This window comes from Macrosteles quadrilineatus, unplaced genomic scaffold (genome assembly GCF_028750875.1).
Source record: "Macrosteles quadrilineatus isolate MER2022 unplaced genomic scaffold, UCM_ALF_1.0 Scaffold_1__1_contigs__length_201487025, whole genome shotgun sequence".
NCBI classification, from domain to species: Eukaryota; Metazoa; Arthropoda; class Insecta; order Hemiptera; family Cicadellidae; genus Macrosteles; species Macrosteles quadrilineatus.
Window position 1 is genome coordinate 183,793,031 of NW_026542594.1, and position 18,103 is coordinate 183,811,133.

Below are 18,103 nucleotides of genomic sequence, written 5' to 3' on the forward strand. Positions count from 1 at the left end.
TAACCTGAAGGCAAGTGAGCGCAGCGAACGAGCTCCAACCTAAAGGTGAGTGAGCGTAGCGAACGAGCTCCAACCTAAAGGTGAGTGAGCGTAGCGAACGAGCTCCAACCTAAAGGTGAGTGAGCGTAGCGAACAAACTTCAACCAGGACGTGATTGAGCCATGCGAACGAGATAATCTTGAAAATTAAGAAGTTAAACGGGGCAAAGCCCGCGGGTTACAGCTAGTATATTATATATATTACTTTTATCTATGCTACTATTAGCTGTTATGTGTACAATATTGAAGAAGTAGTCTAGAACGTTTCTTTGTACTTTTGTAAAAAATTTAATTTATTTGCATGTATATCCCTAAATAACATAACTTAAGCCATAAGCTATGTTTGAATGGAAGAGCGAAGAAAGTCAGGACCATAAAACCCCGAGGATGAAGAATATATCCAGATTCAGCCCATCAATGAACAATTATATGTCTTTATTTTTTTATTTATTTTTATTTTTATTTTATTTTGCATGCTACAAAACAGAATACAAATCCCATTAACATTGCAGCACTATTCTAGTTTGTACAAAAATTGAGAACATGCTATGAGTTCATAAAATTGAATAAAGTGAATCGTTCATAGACTAAGAATAATAAATATTAATTATTAAATAACAACAACAATAAATAATAGTAGCAATAAGTAACAATAAATAAGAGTGACTAAGAATTACGCAAATAAATAAGATAAGAAACAAAACATGAGACACAAGATAACTGATGAAGGTGAGAGAAATTAATAACATTAACCATTATGTGAGATTAAAGATTTTTTATAAGAGGCTAGGCTCGAGTTAAAAATATCAACGTTGTTTGATATTAAATTATATAGTCTCATCATTGTGTTGATAGGTGATTGAGCCCCTAGGCAAGTCCGTGAGAAGGACGGACTGAACAACGCGCGGGCTCTGGACGAGGGTCGGCGAACAAGGAACGTTAAACGAGATAAGAGCTCGCTGTCATCAACCTTATCATTGAGTAGTTTGTGTAGAAAGATAAGCATCCCCATATCACGACGTTGCTTTAGACTGACCATTTCAAACAAGTTTAAAAGAGTATGGTAAGGATACATCAAATGTGAAGTATCCAAACTTCTTGAAGAATAAATATCTAAGGAATTTGATTTGTATTTGCTCAATCATGTCGACAAGATAGGTTTGATGAGGATACCACACAGTTGCTCCAAACTCAAGTTATACAGATACAAGTTATCAGGGTAGAGGCCCTATCGGCTTTCTAAATACTACACTGACACAGCTATACATTGTACCATTCAAGTCAGTGCATTAAAACTAATGACATTGAGATCGACTTGGAATGGAAGCGTGAAACATCGGTTTACGTTCAGAAGTGGCATAATCCTTAAATTTACTGGGGAGTCATGCTCGATTTCGAGCACAGGTAGCAGCGTCTACGTTCATTGTGAACGACAGGAGCGCCTCCAGTAGCGGTGGCGGATTACGTCAAAGGGAAAGTATGTCTTGGCGGATGTACCCGGTACTGTGGTGACCTTGAAAGGTCAACACCCCGACAAAGGCACCTTCACTGTTCACTCCCTCCAGACATTACGAATGGATAGCATCTACAATCCTAAATCAGATTCGATCAACTTTGGTTTGTGTTAAAACTAAACAGTGTCAATCACGAAATATTCGCTCCAGTAAAAAGTATTATTAGATTATCAACGAGTCACTATCATAGGTGTTGCCTTTAAATTGCATTTGAAAATTAAGTATGTCTAATATTACCTCCAAATATAAAGCATCATAGCCAATTCCACCGGAAGCCCAGTGTCGCAATTTTTCAAACGATTACCTTCATGGAAAGCACAGTCAGAGAGCATACTTGTATTTCCATCAAACCGGCGACTTTTGTGTGTAAAGTATGAACGTAGCAACTTTACGCAGCCACAAAACTATATCTTAGACTATAATAATTAAACTATATCATACAAGGATGCGGCGTTGTTGTGTGGCAACGTCGCACCGGCCGTCCTATTGTCATGGTAACAAACATAAACACTGTGCACTCCATTATCAATTAATGAAACAGCTGTGACGGTTCGCCGAGACAGCGGTGTTGCCAGTTTTGTCTCACCGCGGTCGCCTGTTTTGATTTTAAAATTAGTATGATATGGTCATTATATTATGGTGCAACTCTCCCTCCCATTGCTGTAAAAATTACGGTTCAAAGGTTATTGCAGCCTTTGTTATTTTCCCTATAAAATATCACAGTTACTCCCAACTTACCCATGATAATGGTTTTTGACAAGCTAGCTAATGGGAGAAAGTATGTCAGATTGCTGATACCGTTTATTTACTTTATTGTGAAATTTCGAAACTATACATTCATTAACGGTTCTTTACACTGTCGCGAGGATGTCCATCGACATCATCTTATAGCCTATTTCCTTAAGAAAATCTACCAATGAGTTCCTCATCCCTCTACGATCCCTAGTGGAAGACATCAATAGAAATCAATAGAAAAAATCTATTGATATCACTAGATGCTTAGTGATATCAATAGATGTTCATGGATATCATTACAAGTAAATACAAACAAATAGACATCACTGAAAACTTAGTCAATACATATCACTAGACATCTATAAACATAAAATATATCAATATAGATCATTAGGGCAAACAAATCGTTCATTGATATCAATAGAGAATATTTTTTTAATATGTTAGATGTAAATATAAATCAATAGACATCAATACGGGTAAATAAAATTCAAAATATCTCTAAAATGTATCACATATGAGCATTATGGATTACTAGCTGTACCCGCGGGCTTCGCCCCGTTTAACTTCATAAGTATTCGCATGGCTCATTCACGTCCTGGTTGAAGTTCGTTCGCTACGCTCACTCACCTTTAGGTTGGAGCTCGTTCGCTGCGCTCACTTGCCTTCAGGTTAGCTCGTTCGCTACGCTAACTCGCCTCAAGGTTGAAGTTCGTTCGCTACGCTCACTCACCTTTTGGTCGGAAATTAGCTGTTGTCATAAATAAAAAAAAAATTAATAGTGCTGCGCCCTGTTGGTAATCCTTGTAACTTTTATGCTGTTGAACATCATAGAACAGAACCAACTTGTTTAATTGAGACAGCTGTTAAGATTCATTAATTCCTTTTAAATATGAAAAATCATAAGATTAACATGGGGAACTACAGAGCCACTGGGGCGGAGCCCGAAAGGGTTTTTGAGATAAGAATATGCTTTAATGTTAATCGGGAATGTGAGCTATCATCATGCCAAATTTCAGCCCAATCCGTCCAGTAGTTTATGCGTGATTGAGCAACAAACACACACACAAACACACACACAAACATACACACAAACATACACACAAACTCACAAACTTTCAGATTTATAATATTAGTAAGATACAAAATATCAATGTAAAGTGGTTAAATAAACAGTAATAAAAATGTTTTTGAAAAAAGGAAAAACTCTAGTTTTAGGTCATAGATGTAGCTGAGGTACCTAAAACTCAATATAATTTAAAAATATATCATTTTAAAACTGTTGTAAAACAGTTACAACTTGTATTAAATCTTATTTTTTAAACTGTAAAAAACTGATTGCTAAACAATTTTAAAATTTTTGTAAAACAGTTTACAGCTTGTATTAAAACTAATTTTTTAAACTTCAAAAAACTGATTGTAAAACAATTTTAAAATTGTTGTAAAACAGTTACAGCTCGTATTGAAACTTATTTTTTTCAACTGCAAAAAACTTATTGTTAAACATTTTTTAAATTGTTTCAAGCTTATATCAACATTGTTGTAATATGAAGTTTAAATCAAAATGTTTTAAAATTGTTATACAACAATTGTAATACAGCTTTCGACAACTTTTAACAATTTCTTTCTTAATGGGTTATTGTTAGGGATAAAAATCACTCACAAATTCATCATTGAATTCCTTATTTCTAGAAATCTTTAAAAATAGATTGTATTGACACTATTCACATCACCCAAGTAGCAAGAAAACAGTTTGAACTGGTAATAAAACAGTTTCGAAACATGTTAAAGCATAATTACATGCATAGGTACATGCTTGAAATGACACAAATGCTATTGAAAAATCTTAAGTTTAATTATGAGGCCTAACACAGCTTCTCGCATTCAAAGTGGCTATCATTACGTTGTCAGACATGAAGCGTCCGTGGCGCAATTAGACTGCCGGCTACCATGCTGGAGTCTCAGGTTCAAATCTCGGGAACACCTAGAGCTTTTTGACAAGAATTTTTTTATTTTTTCATTTTTATTTTATTTTTAGTGCATAGTAGATGTGATTCAATGTGTTGAAACAAATTAAAAATTGTTTTTTAACAAGCTACAAATTATTTTCAATTAAGCTAATGACTCGGATCCTATATTTACTTGTATTGATATGTATTGATGTGTATTGATCTGTATTGGCCCAAATACACATACGTATCAATACGTATCAATATACAATTTTTGTATTGATATATATTGATCTCTTCCACTAGGGATACCAGCGTCCATTCATTGTCTCCCCCTACAGTATCGTGCGATGCGTGACTGGAGAGTTATCGTGACACATTTGCGGGGTTTCTCAAACAAACTCAGGAACTACATGCTCTAAGGCTTCGTCCAAGTTCAAGGACCAGGATTCGCGTCAGTCCAGGACTCCGCCAGATCGCATTCCAAGCAAGGCCGCCCAAGTAGGTCGGTCCGTATCCGCGAGAAAGCGACGCCGTTCCTCTCACACCCCTTTCTCCACATAACCTAAACCTAACCTAACCGCCACTGCCGACAATCTGCTGGTAAACTTGAAGCATTGTTTCAATTAATTGTTTGGAAAAATAAAAGATTGCTGGATCTTTTTTGGTTTGTCAAAATATTCTTGATTGCAGTGGGTGAAAAAACTAGTGTGACACCCCATAAGGAGCCCATTCACACACATAACTCATAAAGAAATAGATCAATTTAAAATAATTTTGAAAACAGTATAAATCATTCTTGTCAGGAAAACACGCTATTTCCTTCAGCAACCACGAATCTTCATACAATATTGTCTTTTATTTCCAACTAAACATGTTTTCGTAACTTGTAGGAATGGTTTCGACTTAATTTAATTAGATGTTTTAAATTGTTGAAATGTATTTGTCCGCTGGAGCGCTAAAGGTATTATGACTTATTTTTGCATGCCATGCATAGCTGTGACATGGGTTTGTATTGAATGAAGAGCAAAATGGATTTCGCTTTACTCTATGAGAAATCTACCGCTCTGAGAAGGCCTGTGTAAAAAGTTTTTGGTCAGTATTTTGTGTTGTGGATTTTATTACCATAGCCCTCTAAAACATGGCCGCGGTGTTGGTGTGTGGCATCGTCGCATTAACCGGTCTATTGACATGGTGATAAAAACAATAATAACTAACGTGTAAACATGAACATTGCGTAGAAGCTCAAATGTGAATTAGTGCAACAGCTGTTTCAGTAGGCCGGGGCTGCGGTGTTGCCACTTTTGTCTCGCCGCGGCGAGGCCATGTTAATGTAATCTATCAAATGTTCGGTGTTTGGATCTAAACCCTGATATAAAACACTGACTATTTAATAAAACCCTGGAAGGCCGTTTCCTTTTCCTTTCAAATTTCTATTTAGACATGATTCAGTGCAGCCAACTCCAATACGCTGAGTCATGTATGTGTTGGTGTCAGTGATGTAAGCGATATTTTGTAATTTGTTGCGTGTTATATCGAGTATTGTTTAGCTCAGTGGGCTCATCTTTGACATAAATACTCTACATATCAGTGGGCAGTGTAAAAGGTTGCTCTTCAGTTCATTTATTTCTAAATGATTTCGTATGTATGTACTCTACTGCATTATAAACAATACAATCTATAATTTCAAATATTGAACTCTCCGAAACGGAATTGCATTTAATTTATACATAAACTAGCATAGTATTTGCTGAACCAGATGGGGTAACTCAGTGACTGCCTTGAGGTATTATCGTCCTCGAGTCAATTGTTAGTATAAGTTAATTTACAATTACCGGTTTGTAATGTTAGTAGTCAGCAGTAACTAGCGGTGAGTTGGCAACACTGCTTCATTATGAAGGTGAAGGTGGCACTACTGACATAGCACCTAGTCACACTTAGGTGTGAAGCTATAGTAAAATAATAGATATTACATAACAAACCTAATAAGCTTTTCTTCAGGTCAAGGATCATCAATTTTAAGGTGCTCAGAAAAACTTCATAATTCATAGTGTATTTTTCTGTTTCACTATAATTTTATATAGTGAAATCTACTCTTTGAGCAGACACTAATATATTAGACATATATGACACTTTTAGTATCTTCGGTAAACCGACATCGTTTGTACTGGTGCCGGATGACCGAGAGTCTACTCCTCTGACGCACGTTTGCACCAGTTTCACAATGCAAACTATCACCACTCACATCCGTCTCATGTTTCCTTCACTGTCGTCACTCCAGATTGTGAGGTTTGTTTTGGTGACCTTGTCGGATCGAAAGTGCAAGTGATCTTACATCCGGGAGTGAGGAAAGCAGTGAAAGTTGCGGGATGTCCGTAGTACAGTCTCCGGTCCGCAGCGAGCTTTCCCGGTCAAGATTGGCGAATGTGTAGTTCAGTAGTGCAAAGAGTCGTAGGAAAACTTAGTAGATAGGTTAGGACTCTGTCAGGGGAACCCAGCAAATAAGATGCCTGAAAGAGTAGTTCAGTAGCTCAAAAAGTTTTTGTAAGAAAATTTCGTGGACGGGTAGGATTCCGTCAGGGAAAATCTTAGCCACTAAGATATCTGAATGAGTGGTTCCGTAGTTCACGGAATTTTTTGTAGGAACATTTCGTAGACGGATTAAGAGAATTGTCATCAGAAAATCACGTACTTTTTGAAATGATTCGTTGGACGCTTCATTTGATCAGCTAAGATACACACACAAATTAGCCATTCTGAGATGTCTCAGCTCAAAGATTTTGACAGAAAGTCTTTGTCTCCAGAGCCTGTAATTAGTACTTTTAACTAATTTACACCATATTGATGGACAGACTATGAGCACGAACAAATTTGGACTTAGTGGTGGTTCTAGGATCTTGTAAAGAGAGGGGCTACCGGAGCGAATCCCACATCCCTCAAGAAAGGAAGAGGGTTCAAGGGGTCCTCCCCTGGAAAATTTGGCCATTTTAAAACCGTTTGGTGACTTTCTAAAGCCATTTCGAACGTCTACAGTATCCAAAAATCTCTGTTTTGTTAGGACGAAATGTTTGTTCAATTTTTCAGGATCCAATGGAGGGGGGCTTTACCCCCTGTAGCCTTCCACCTGGAACCGCCTTTGTTTAGACTGAAGTAGTCAAGCCATGCTTTGGCGCTTCACTCTTACGGTTAGAGTACAGTTTTGATAAATAATTACTTCAGGGCTACACGTTTGCGATTAGAAAGGTTTGTGAAAATGAATGAAAATTTGAAGTCTTCTACACGTAATTATCTTTTCGCAGTTTTTCATCATCGATTTGGCAACAAACTATATCTAAAGATCCATGTCACATCAACGTTACCTGTGTTTGTTTTTTAATGTTTGCTTGTTTTGTTGCTTCTCTGCTAAGACAGTATCCCAGAAAGCATTTAATTGGAATCAAATTGGCAATTTAGTTACCAACAGTTTATACCGCGTTGCAAACATATTTTCAACATGCAAGGGGGCCAACAATCTGCCACCGCGGTGATTTCTTGGTATAGCAGAGTAATGATTTATTGGTGTCCAAAGTACTAATGTATTGCTGACCTGACGCAACTGAATAAGGTGAAGATCTGTCAGTGACAGAATTGTTTCCATATCATGCAATCTCTTTAGAAATTTACAGGGTGTATTCTGTCAGGGTGGAATTTTCAACGCCAGAAGCATAACCGGTAATAAAAACTGGAATACCACCAAGTTGTATACAATGTGCCATGCTGATTTGTGAATCACTGCCAAAACACACGGAGGTGTTAGGGTGTCACCTCAAGATGCTTTAGTAATGGTTGAAGATGTGGCACGTTACGTTCCCCAGGAGTTAAATGTTTTTTTTTTCAAGTTCTTGTTTGACGTAGCTTAGCGACATAAGTGCTTACTAGTCAACGATAACATACGTATCTGTTTCAGAGGTGCAGGTATCTTTTATGTAATTAAATTAACACCTGTTTGACTTAACATTCTTATGACGTGTGAGGTTATCGTGCAGCTCCAGTATCGAAGATGCGCGTCTGTAACCATGTTTGGTCGCCTGGGCGGGCCGTGTTGGCGGGAAACACGAAAACCACTCACGCAGACGCAGCACCCACCAATTCATGCCGTCCTGCCGCGGCAATACGGCATTAATGCGATACTAACTATGTCAATACGCATGCGTAGATGGTGGACTGCACCGCGCAGCTTAACAGTTTAACTGTCATACAAACTCGAATTGTATAGCTTACATGGAATTTTTACGAATCATGTTAGTGCATAGATTCAATATGTTCTATGGTTTGTATGGTGGAACTTATCTCCTGGGCCAGTCCCCCAGTTGTGGTCAGAAGACAGGTTCCACCATTCAGACTACAATAGAGAATTTACCATCAAACTTATTCAGCTAGACAATTTCAAGGTTCTTTCTGTTCTGTGTATGAAGAAGGCGTTGCAGTTTATCACTGTTTTCTGATATAAGCAACTGTAAACTGTTTTAACTGAATATAACAAACTACAAACTATATTTTGTAATCTATTGCTAGTCCTCTGGTTTATAAGAAGTAGCAGTGCCAAGCCCCTACAGACACCACCCCTTATTGACCAAGGAAAAAATATTTCGTCCTTAAAACACAACTCAGATTTTCGGACACAGTTCTAGACGTTAAAGATGGCTTTTAAAAATACAAATTGTTATTAAGGGACTACCTATACATATCCCGCTCCTTTCTTGGACAAACCCCATGGTAGCCCTCTTGACAAGGTCCTAGAACCACCCCGATTATCTTAACGTGTAGAGGAAATTAAGATTCAAATCGTAAAATCCCCTTTTATCTACCTATATAAACATTTAGTCGACATCTGCGAACCCCAACGTCACCTGAAACTGTCGTCAAAACGGACCTCATAATATGAGTCCATTGATTTTGAGTAGTGCAAGTTGACTCATATATATATAAAATGTGTCAACTTGCACTACTCAAAATCTTAGGTTCAAGGAACATATACAATTTTTAACCACAAAAACCACACGGTAACAATAGAATGAGGTTAAAAGGAGACAGTTATCAGCTGTTCCAAGGCCGATGTCTGATGGGCTTTACCTGTCTGGCCAACCAGGCCTGCGATAAGTGTAGAAAGCGACGATAGCAGTGCAATTAGTACGGGGTAACTGGCCTGGCAAATTGGGAGACTCTGCCTTCGTTGTCTTTACTACAACTAAACCGATACTGTAGAATGCTGATACTGTTTGGCGATGAACACAAGTTTTAGGGAGAAATGTCAATAATTTCCAATTGAATGAAGATATTACGTGAATTTTTAATGAGTTATTGAATTTTTAAATACTGCAGAAATGACGATACAAAATATTTTAATTATGGTTGAGTGAAATTTTTTACTTTATATAATTTGATTGGTTACCTCGATTGGATCAATTTGTCTCGATGATTTCTTAAAATAGTTTCTATTAGTAATATAATATTATATATACCCATTAAGCTGGATTTATATATTTTGGATTAGACTAAAAAACTTATACTTTTGTTAGCCACTGATTGGCCTATGTGACCTAAGAGTACATTTGTTAACTATACATTAACATTTGGTCCACAATCAGTACACTCAAATATAACCGATGCATGACAAACACCAAAACACGTGTTTTTTTTCCTATTTTACAATATGATAGGAAGTCTACGTACAATTTATAAAGTCAATGGTAAAACTAAGACATAGGTTCAAGCATATATTTTGGCCGTACAATTGACCTCAGCAACTAAATAGGCTAATAAATTATTATTAAATACAGTTATGTATATTGTATATCTTCAAAGGAACGTCTTACTCTGTGTTTATGCCTTGTAGCAAATTTTAATGCTACATGTTATTATCGAACGTCATAATAGTCACTGTAGAGTTACCACCATATAGTATGCAAATTATCTATGCAGACGTTGGATGTCAAAATATATTTTGTAGTAGAAATATTATTGTTAAAATTGGCCAAAAATACGGGTAAATTTCTCATATATAAATATAACATCCGGGATCTATGAGGCAGATGCTAGGAGAAAATCAAGCTGTCAAACTTGTAACTTAGTCAACTTTCTATTAATCTCAGACTAGAATCGACAGAACATCATAGATGATTGCCAGAATGATTGAAAGACGTTATATTTAGATTATGTCTCCTAATAGGCAAACGCTCATGTCAATTATAATTTTCGGTACGGAAGTGAAATCACATAATTCTGTGATATAAGTAAAATAGGTTTCACACTTTTGACATACCGGAACAATTACTGCATTTGTAGAGTGAACCAAGTATTTAAAACCAATTTAATTCCTAACAACAGATTAAAAACAGATTTTATTGTTGTGTTCACAATTTTTATCAAGTTGATGTCGTGTTACATAAAAACATGAATTTGACACATCCAGCAAAATATCATGTAGGCATAAGCGTCGATTTTATTGAACTACTGTATCGTCATTAACAAAAGAGAGGTTTTGTTGATAAATACACACTAGCGCATTGCAAGTTCATTTTTTATGAAACAATAAATAAACTCGTTACTCGATCTACATTACTGTATTAGTATTTGGAAGAAATAAAAAAAATATCAATAAAGGTTAACATTACATGGGTTTTTACAAGGGAACTAATTTAGTCAGGCTAGGAAGTTGTTAAATATCTATATTTGTGGGAAAGAATTATGTTATTTTAAATTGTTATAAGAAAATAGTATTCCTAAAAAAACCCAACAATGCATTTTAGGTTTTTTTTTAATGGTAAATTAAAAACTTGGCAATATGATACAGTTCTGCGCTTTAGACTGTTATGCCTCAGAGACTACGGTGGTTTAAACATTAGACCTTAATTTTTACCCTACTTATTAGAGCGTGTCACTATTTTCATCAATCATAATTTCAATCCGCTATTATACAACTAACTACTGATTTTTAAATCCAAGGATTTAGTTAGTAATTCCACTTTAAACCATAAAATTGTAGGTACCAAACTGTACAAACAAAATTTGGCTGCATAATCAAACCGAACTGAAATATTCCTCATGATGTCCGAACGCAAAAATTATTGTCGAGTCTGAAAACCGATGAGCTACCGGGAATCTTGCTTACATGAAAGCAGAAGAGACGGTGTCAGCAAATATTCAAAATATGTCGAATTAGTGCACAAAAATGTCGTAGTGGGACAGGTTTGCGCTGGTGGAGGGAGCGGCAGACACCGCGGCAGTCACTCAGTCACAGTGGTGAGGTGGTAGTGCGCGGACACACGGTAGCGAAATGGACTGAAACCAGGTGAGTTTACGCAATTAATCATTATAATTTACTTCTAGAACCATACATTTACTCATACAAACCTGTAAAGCTCACAAAACTTCATTAACAACACAAAAAACTCGGATTTTGCAAATTTTCCACATTCGGAGTAGAAGTGATATAGGTCTGTAATCAGCTGTGTTGTGTAACCTTGTGATGAATCGGAGTGCGAACTTAGCGAAGTTATTGGCAACCGACAAACTCTTGTTACGTTCAGAACGTTGGAGATGCCAGAAATATTAATGCTACAGGTGGTCGTGGTGGATTTTGGCTGGCATTTGTTGTTGCCACTGTTTTTAATTTTATTTTGAAGGAAATGCTGTATGGTTATAAAATCAATGGTTAGTTGGATTCAGGAGGTTGCAATTGATTTTAAATTTTTATATTATGCTTATGGTACTGATAACTAAGTACTGTAGTTGCAATGTGTATTCCATAACATTTATAAATAACAGTTAACAATAAAAATATATCGAAATTAGTCTACAAAAGTCAAAATAGGTATGCATTTGTAAAATTGTATTTAAATAAGCTAATTCCCAAGTTTCTCCAAAGTAAAATTAGGCCTACATAGCAGAAACAATTTAAAATAAAGTATACTATTGTTAACGAAAATTATCTATCCTATAGATATAAATGAATAGATAAACTGTATTAACAGTCAGCTTACAATTTTATTTTATCAATGGTTATTTTACTTGAAATCATTTCTAGTTTGTCAGAAATATTATAAGTCATAACTAAGATGTTTTTAAGAAGTTATTTGTGTAACTAGTGTGTGAAGTGGCAACTGTAGGCGTGGAAAGTTTCTCGAGTGCAGCAAAGACAGTTTGCACCCTGTACAACACGTTTTTAGGTTAGGTTAAATCCAAACAGTGAACGAAATGGGAAACGCTGTACCAGCTGATCGTAGTCGTTGCCAACCTATTTCCAAGCGTACATGGATTACGTGCCTAATAAAAGCACGCTGTTTTTGTGTTTTTTGGTTGGAATACTGGTGTGCGCCGAAGTAAAAACTGTGCGCCAAAGTAAGGTATTCTGTACTATAATCTGTTTTACGTTATTTTCTCAAATAAATTAGGCCTGTAATAAACATACCCTTCAACATTAACATTAATTTGTGATAATTAAGCACCATACTAAAGATGCCAATGATTTAAATTTTTATCAGGATGGTTTTGATATCGCATTACACCTTGATTGATGATTACGGTTTGATAATTAATTTACTGGCTTAAATAGCTTGAATATTTATATAAGGGTGAGAATCCCCAACCATATTACACAATTTGGGTAAGTCAATTGAAGTTGATAAATTCGTTAATATAATTTCTTGGGAACGTTAAAAATAAAAAAGTTAGCACAAATAAATACAATTTTTTATGTAAAATTTTATACATCTATATTTTTGTACAGTTCAAAACATTGAGGAAAGTAAAAGGTAAAATTTATCTGATAGTATATTAAAACGTTGAATTATAATCATTAGTTTAATTTTGTTAAAAGAGCACTAAGAGAGCAGAATCGGATTATGCTCCAATTGTTTATATCATGGATTTTTTTCAAACAATTCTGCATTAATTTTACGTTTAGTTAATAAATTTCTATGCTAAATATGTCAAACTCCAAACTTTTAAGAAACCACCAGTTTTTATAAACAGTTATTTTACTAATAAACGTTTTCCAAAGTCCCCATCCCATTTTTACTATGATGCCAATTTAACCAAATTCAATTTGAAATCAAGTAAAAAACAAAGTTGATCGTAACTAAGGAAATTTAACTGGTCTAATTGTTTTCTTCGATAAATTGACTATCATAATTGGCTATTGGATACAGAAGAAGACATCCCATCTATATGGATCAGCTGCCACAAATTTTTTACTAAAAAAGAATGTAGTTGTGTGAGCCAGTCACAGATTGCAATAGTGTCGAAAACTCTATTTTTTACCTTATTTTTTTTTTGTTACTGACATAGTTGCTGGGTCACAACAGTTGCTATAGCTCATAATAAGTCATTCCATTAGTTTGACTTGGTAAAAAACATCGTGTAATCGGCAGAAATCAGTAATTTAGATCAGCGCAATCTGTAGGAGGCCCACATCAACTAGTAAGACAAATTTGATAAAAAACCTGGCTACAACTTTAACATGGGGATGGAATGTCTGTCATATACGTTAATAATACCTTTTTTTAATTCGTAAAATATATACTTAATCAGATCTAAGGACCCGAAAACGTTTGAATTTCACTACTGTTTCGTAAATATGGCACATTTTGATTTCAAAATGATCCTACTTTACATGTATACTCAAACAGTGTGTGCATGAACCATTGATTATTTCTCACACTCATTCGGAATCACAAGAAAGACGCGTGCAAGCTCATGATGACTGTCGGATTTGTTGGTTTCAGTTAAATAACCAACAGCCAACAGAGGAAATGGGGAATCCTGCGTGACAGGAAGTTGAAGATTGTTTTTTTCTTTTCCCCAATAATTACCAACGGTCTGCCGATAATGTAGAAAACCACTGAATCCAGAAGTGACGAGTTTCAACAATTAGTGTGTTTGACCTTCTTTGCCGACATTCCTAATGGTGTTAAATCTGAGTAGAGAGCGACAGGATGTGTCACAAGGACTTTGTGTGATTTTAAGTTAGAACTTGTGTTGGAAACTAAGAGATTTTGGAATTTGTACCGAGTGATAGAATTTGAAATATCAGAATGTATGAACAATGAGTTGCTATTTCTATTCTACGACTATATTGGGTTGTGTGACTTTCGGTGGAGTTTTATTGATAATCGAGAGTCATAGGATTGTTATGATTTAATTCGAAACATTTTTGTGTTTAAAGATTCAGATAAGGCTAGAAGAAATTAACATCGAGAGTATTGTGTTTAATCTGGATTGTATACCTTATTTAAATTCCCTGTTCTGTTCAAGTGACGCAGAAGACAAAGTTTCAAACAGTTATTACTAAACCAGTCCAAACCAGACGACTTGATCTAGAGTTTTGTCACTATACCCTTCTTATTTCTCTTCGTAGGCATGCTAATTAGTTAATTTATTTAAATTGGTTAAAACAATAAGAATTGAGTTACTTTGAAGTTCTAACAACTTGGAGGATATATTCAGGATCAAGTGTCTATGAAACCCTTGACGCAAATAAATCTGTATAAATAAAAATGCCAAATCGTGAACGACGAAAAAAATGGGTTTACAATGAAATGTTTGGTTACTTCTAGAATTTTTTTAATTTTTAAGGTAAATCCCTTCTCAGGTTTTATCTGTTAGCTAAAATGGCTCCTTATTCTTCAGTAGGCCTACAAAATTCTCGAAAATCTGTAAGTAGTATTTGGTCATGTAGTCATGGAATTTTTACTTGTGTCAATCGCATCATCAGATTGAGTTAATTTAATTGTTTAGTCAATTCTGTCAAGTGGTATCTTTATACCCACTAAGATCAAGTCAGTACGTCTGGACGTCTGGTAGTGAATTTAAACCCACGACTTGGTCCCGAAAACATCCATAGTCTGACAACGGCCGCGAAAACTTACCTACGAGAAATTAGTTCTAGTATGTAGACAAAATAAAATGCAATAATAATTCAATCGTAATTAGCCAACACCACATACGAGAGGATAAGTACTTAATATAGTACCAGAACTTAATTACTATAAAATAGACTCATTCCCTTGCTGTGCTAAAGTTAAAAACAAGATGGCTGCCGTAGAGATAATATCATTCCCAAGTAAACCTGTTGAAACTGTAAATACGAAGTTCTACGAAGACGTTTTCAAGTGGCATTGGAACTTGGAATGAATGAGGAAACAAGAAGTAGACTGGTTTGTAGTTTTTACACCGTTTGTTCAGTTATGTCGTCCGTAATGATGTACGTCTGTAGGACTTCTTGAAACAGAAAAACATATCTGAACATGCATTACGTAATGAGGTAATAGTCGCGTGAAGGTTTAAAGGTATCTAAATCCACTAACTTTGGAATACTAAGGTCCAATTTCCATACAAATTTCATCGATTTTCACACATTCCTTTATTGACATAGAGCATAATTGAATAATCCTTGTACAAAGTGTGCTACAGTGCAATTCTGTCTTTCTCTTAATTTTCTATACTTCGACGGATGATGTAACATAAGAATACCACCGTTTACAATTAATTTCCTGACAGTTAGAACAGATTAGTGTTAAGTGCAATATTTGACATACAAACTGAAACAGCACAATTTTTATGTCGTGCCAATTAAATATTTCCTTCTTGGCGAAAGCATAGTCCATATTTAAACATATTTAGACTGGCAACACCGTTTTGTACGAAAAAGATACATATTTTTTATAGAATAATTTAAGGTTTGTATTTTTGAACTGTGTTTTTCATCTTTGATACATTATTGACATTCTATGATAATTGATAACATAAAAGATGCTACATCAAGTTGCCACTTCAGTTGTGCACCATGAAATGTTGGCGTATTAAGAAAACGTTATCTTCCAGTAGCTCAATCTGTCACTATTTTGTACAAATTTTAAACTAGCTTAGACTATTACGTGGTAATAGAAAGTCTACTTCGTATATAATCAAAGTGTAGCAAAGTGACAGAGATACAAGTTACTTGGTTAGCTTCCAACAGAAAATGGATTATCTTGATTTCAAATCCTCCGCGTCGCGCCTTTCCCTCCAGTCAGCTGAGCCGTTCCAAAGACCACGGAACGGTAGCCGTCACGGCCTACTAACAAGACTGCTTGTTATACTATACCAATTACCACAATCGCTGCTTTACTGATATCCTTGCACGACCTTTGCAATTTCTACGTTTCCCTATTCAAATTGTATGTTCGTAGTTTTTTAAGTTAGTGATTTCGGTTGGTAGATTTGTTTTACGAATCTTATCGTTATGTTTTAGTAGGCTGCCCTTGGACATTACCTAAGGATAAATTATTTTTAAATTAGTTACTTTATTATTCTGAAGGAGGAAATATAATTTTGGTAGGCTTTGGACTATAAAATTCATAAGGATTAACAAGATTTCACGGGTTTAAGTTAAGAAATACTAGAAACACAAAAGGGTAGTACTAATTTATCAAACTATTCACTCTAGTAAAAAGCTACATTGTATAAATATTCTTCGATAAACTATCATCACAAAAACCATCGTTTCTACCTTCTTCTGCTACCGCAAGGAACAAAACAATGATCTATTCAATAGATTATAATAACCTGATTGTCATATGAAGAATTTGTCCAAATATGTAAAATGTTAATCAGTAAAAATGCTAATTAGTAAATGTAATTAGTAAAAATTCTAATAAATAAGTTTGGAATGAAACATATTTAATGCAGTAAAGATTTAATAATTTGTTAGCAGATTCCAACGACGAGAATAAATTCCATTGCACTATTTTCTGTCAGATTTTCGTAAGCTGTTCAACTAGTCAGTGTCAGCAATAGCATACAGTTGCCTACTGTACTATGAACCCTATCCGTCAGCAATACAGTAGCCTGAGAATTCACCTTGTTGACCCATTTTGCTCAGAACAATAGCACTAAAAAATTGCTTCGTATTCAGAATATACCAATGTATTTTTTTATTATTGCAATAGTAGAACCTCTATATAAAGTCGATAACGAGGTTCATTTTTAAATCCCCTTGAAATTATTCGACCCCTAACTTAACTTCTTATCGAGGTTTGCAATAACATGTTATTACACGTTATTGCAAACCTCGATAAGAAGTCAACCTTGATAGCGAGTCTTATTTAACATCCCTATGAGAGTCTTGTTATCAAGGTTCAGCTTTTTGGTGAAATTTGATTAATTGAATTTATTTATCAAATTACAAAAACGCGTTTTTAATTATTATTATAGAAAGCAGATTTTTCAAACTGTTCTAATAATTCTTGAAGAAGTTGCGTTTTAAATTGTATGTGCTTTAATATTTAACATGTACAAACTTCTATGATAATATAGTTTGAACTATAGACTACTAGTTCTAAAACCAGTATGGAATATTTAGTTTCTTGATATCGATTTCTTGAATCAATTTTATACATGTGGTTGGAAATAGCGAGCACATTAAATAGAATATTTCGGTTATAATTTTATACCAATTTAAAAACATTAAGGCTATGGATAAAAGTATGGTTAGGAATTTTATCCATAACCATTCAGCGTACCAGACAGCTTTAATAAAATTATTTATTTGTTTTTTGGCCCTACAAAATTGTTTGGAAAACACTTAGGCAATTTATGTGTTCTTAACTTGAAAATTAAGAAGTTAAACGGGGCAAAGCCCGCGGGTTACAGCTAGTATTGGTATAAATATTGGTTCATATAACACCGATCTGAGTAGCAAACTCGTCCGTATAAAACTTAAACGCGGTGAAAAATTGCCATCAATTGATGATTTTACTCTAGCTACTATACCAATGGTCATATTACATGTTAATTAAAAATGGGATGTTTTTGTCCTCTGGGAACAACATAACGAAAAAGTAAATCG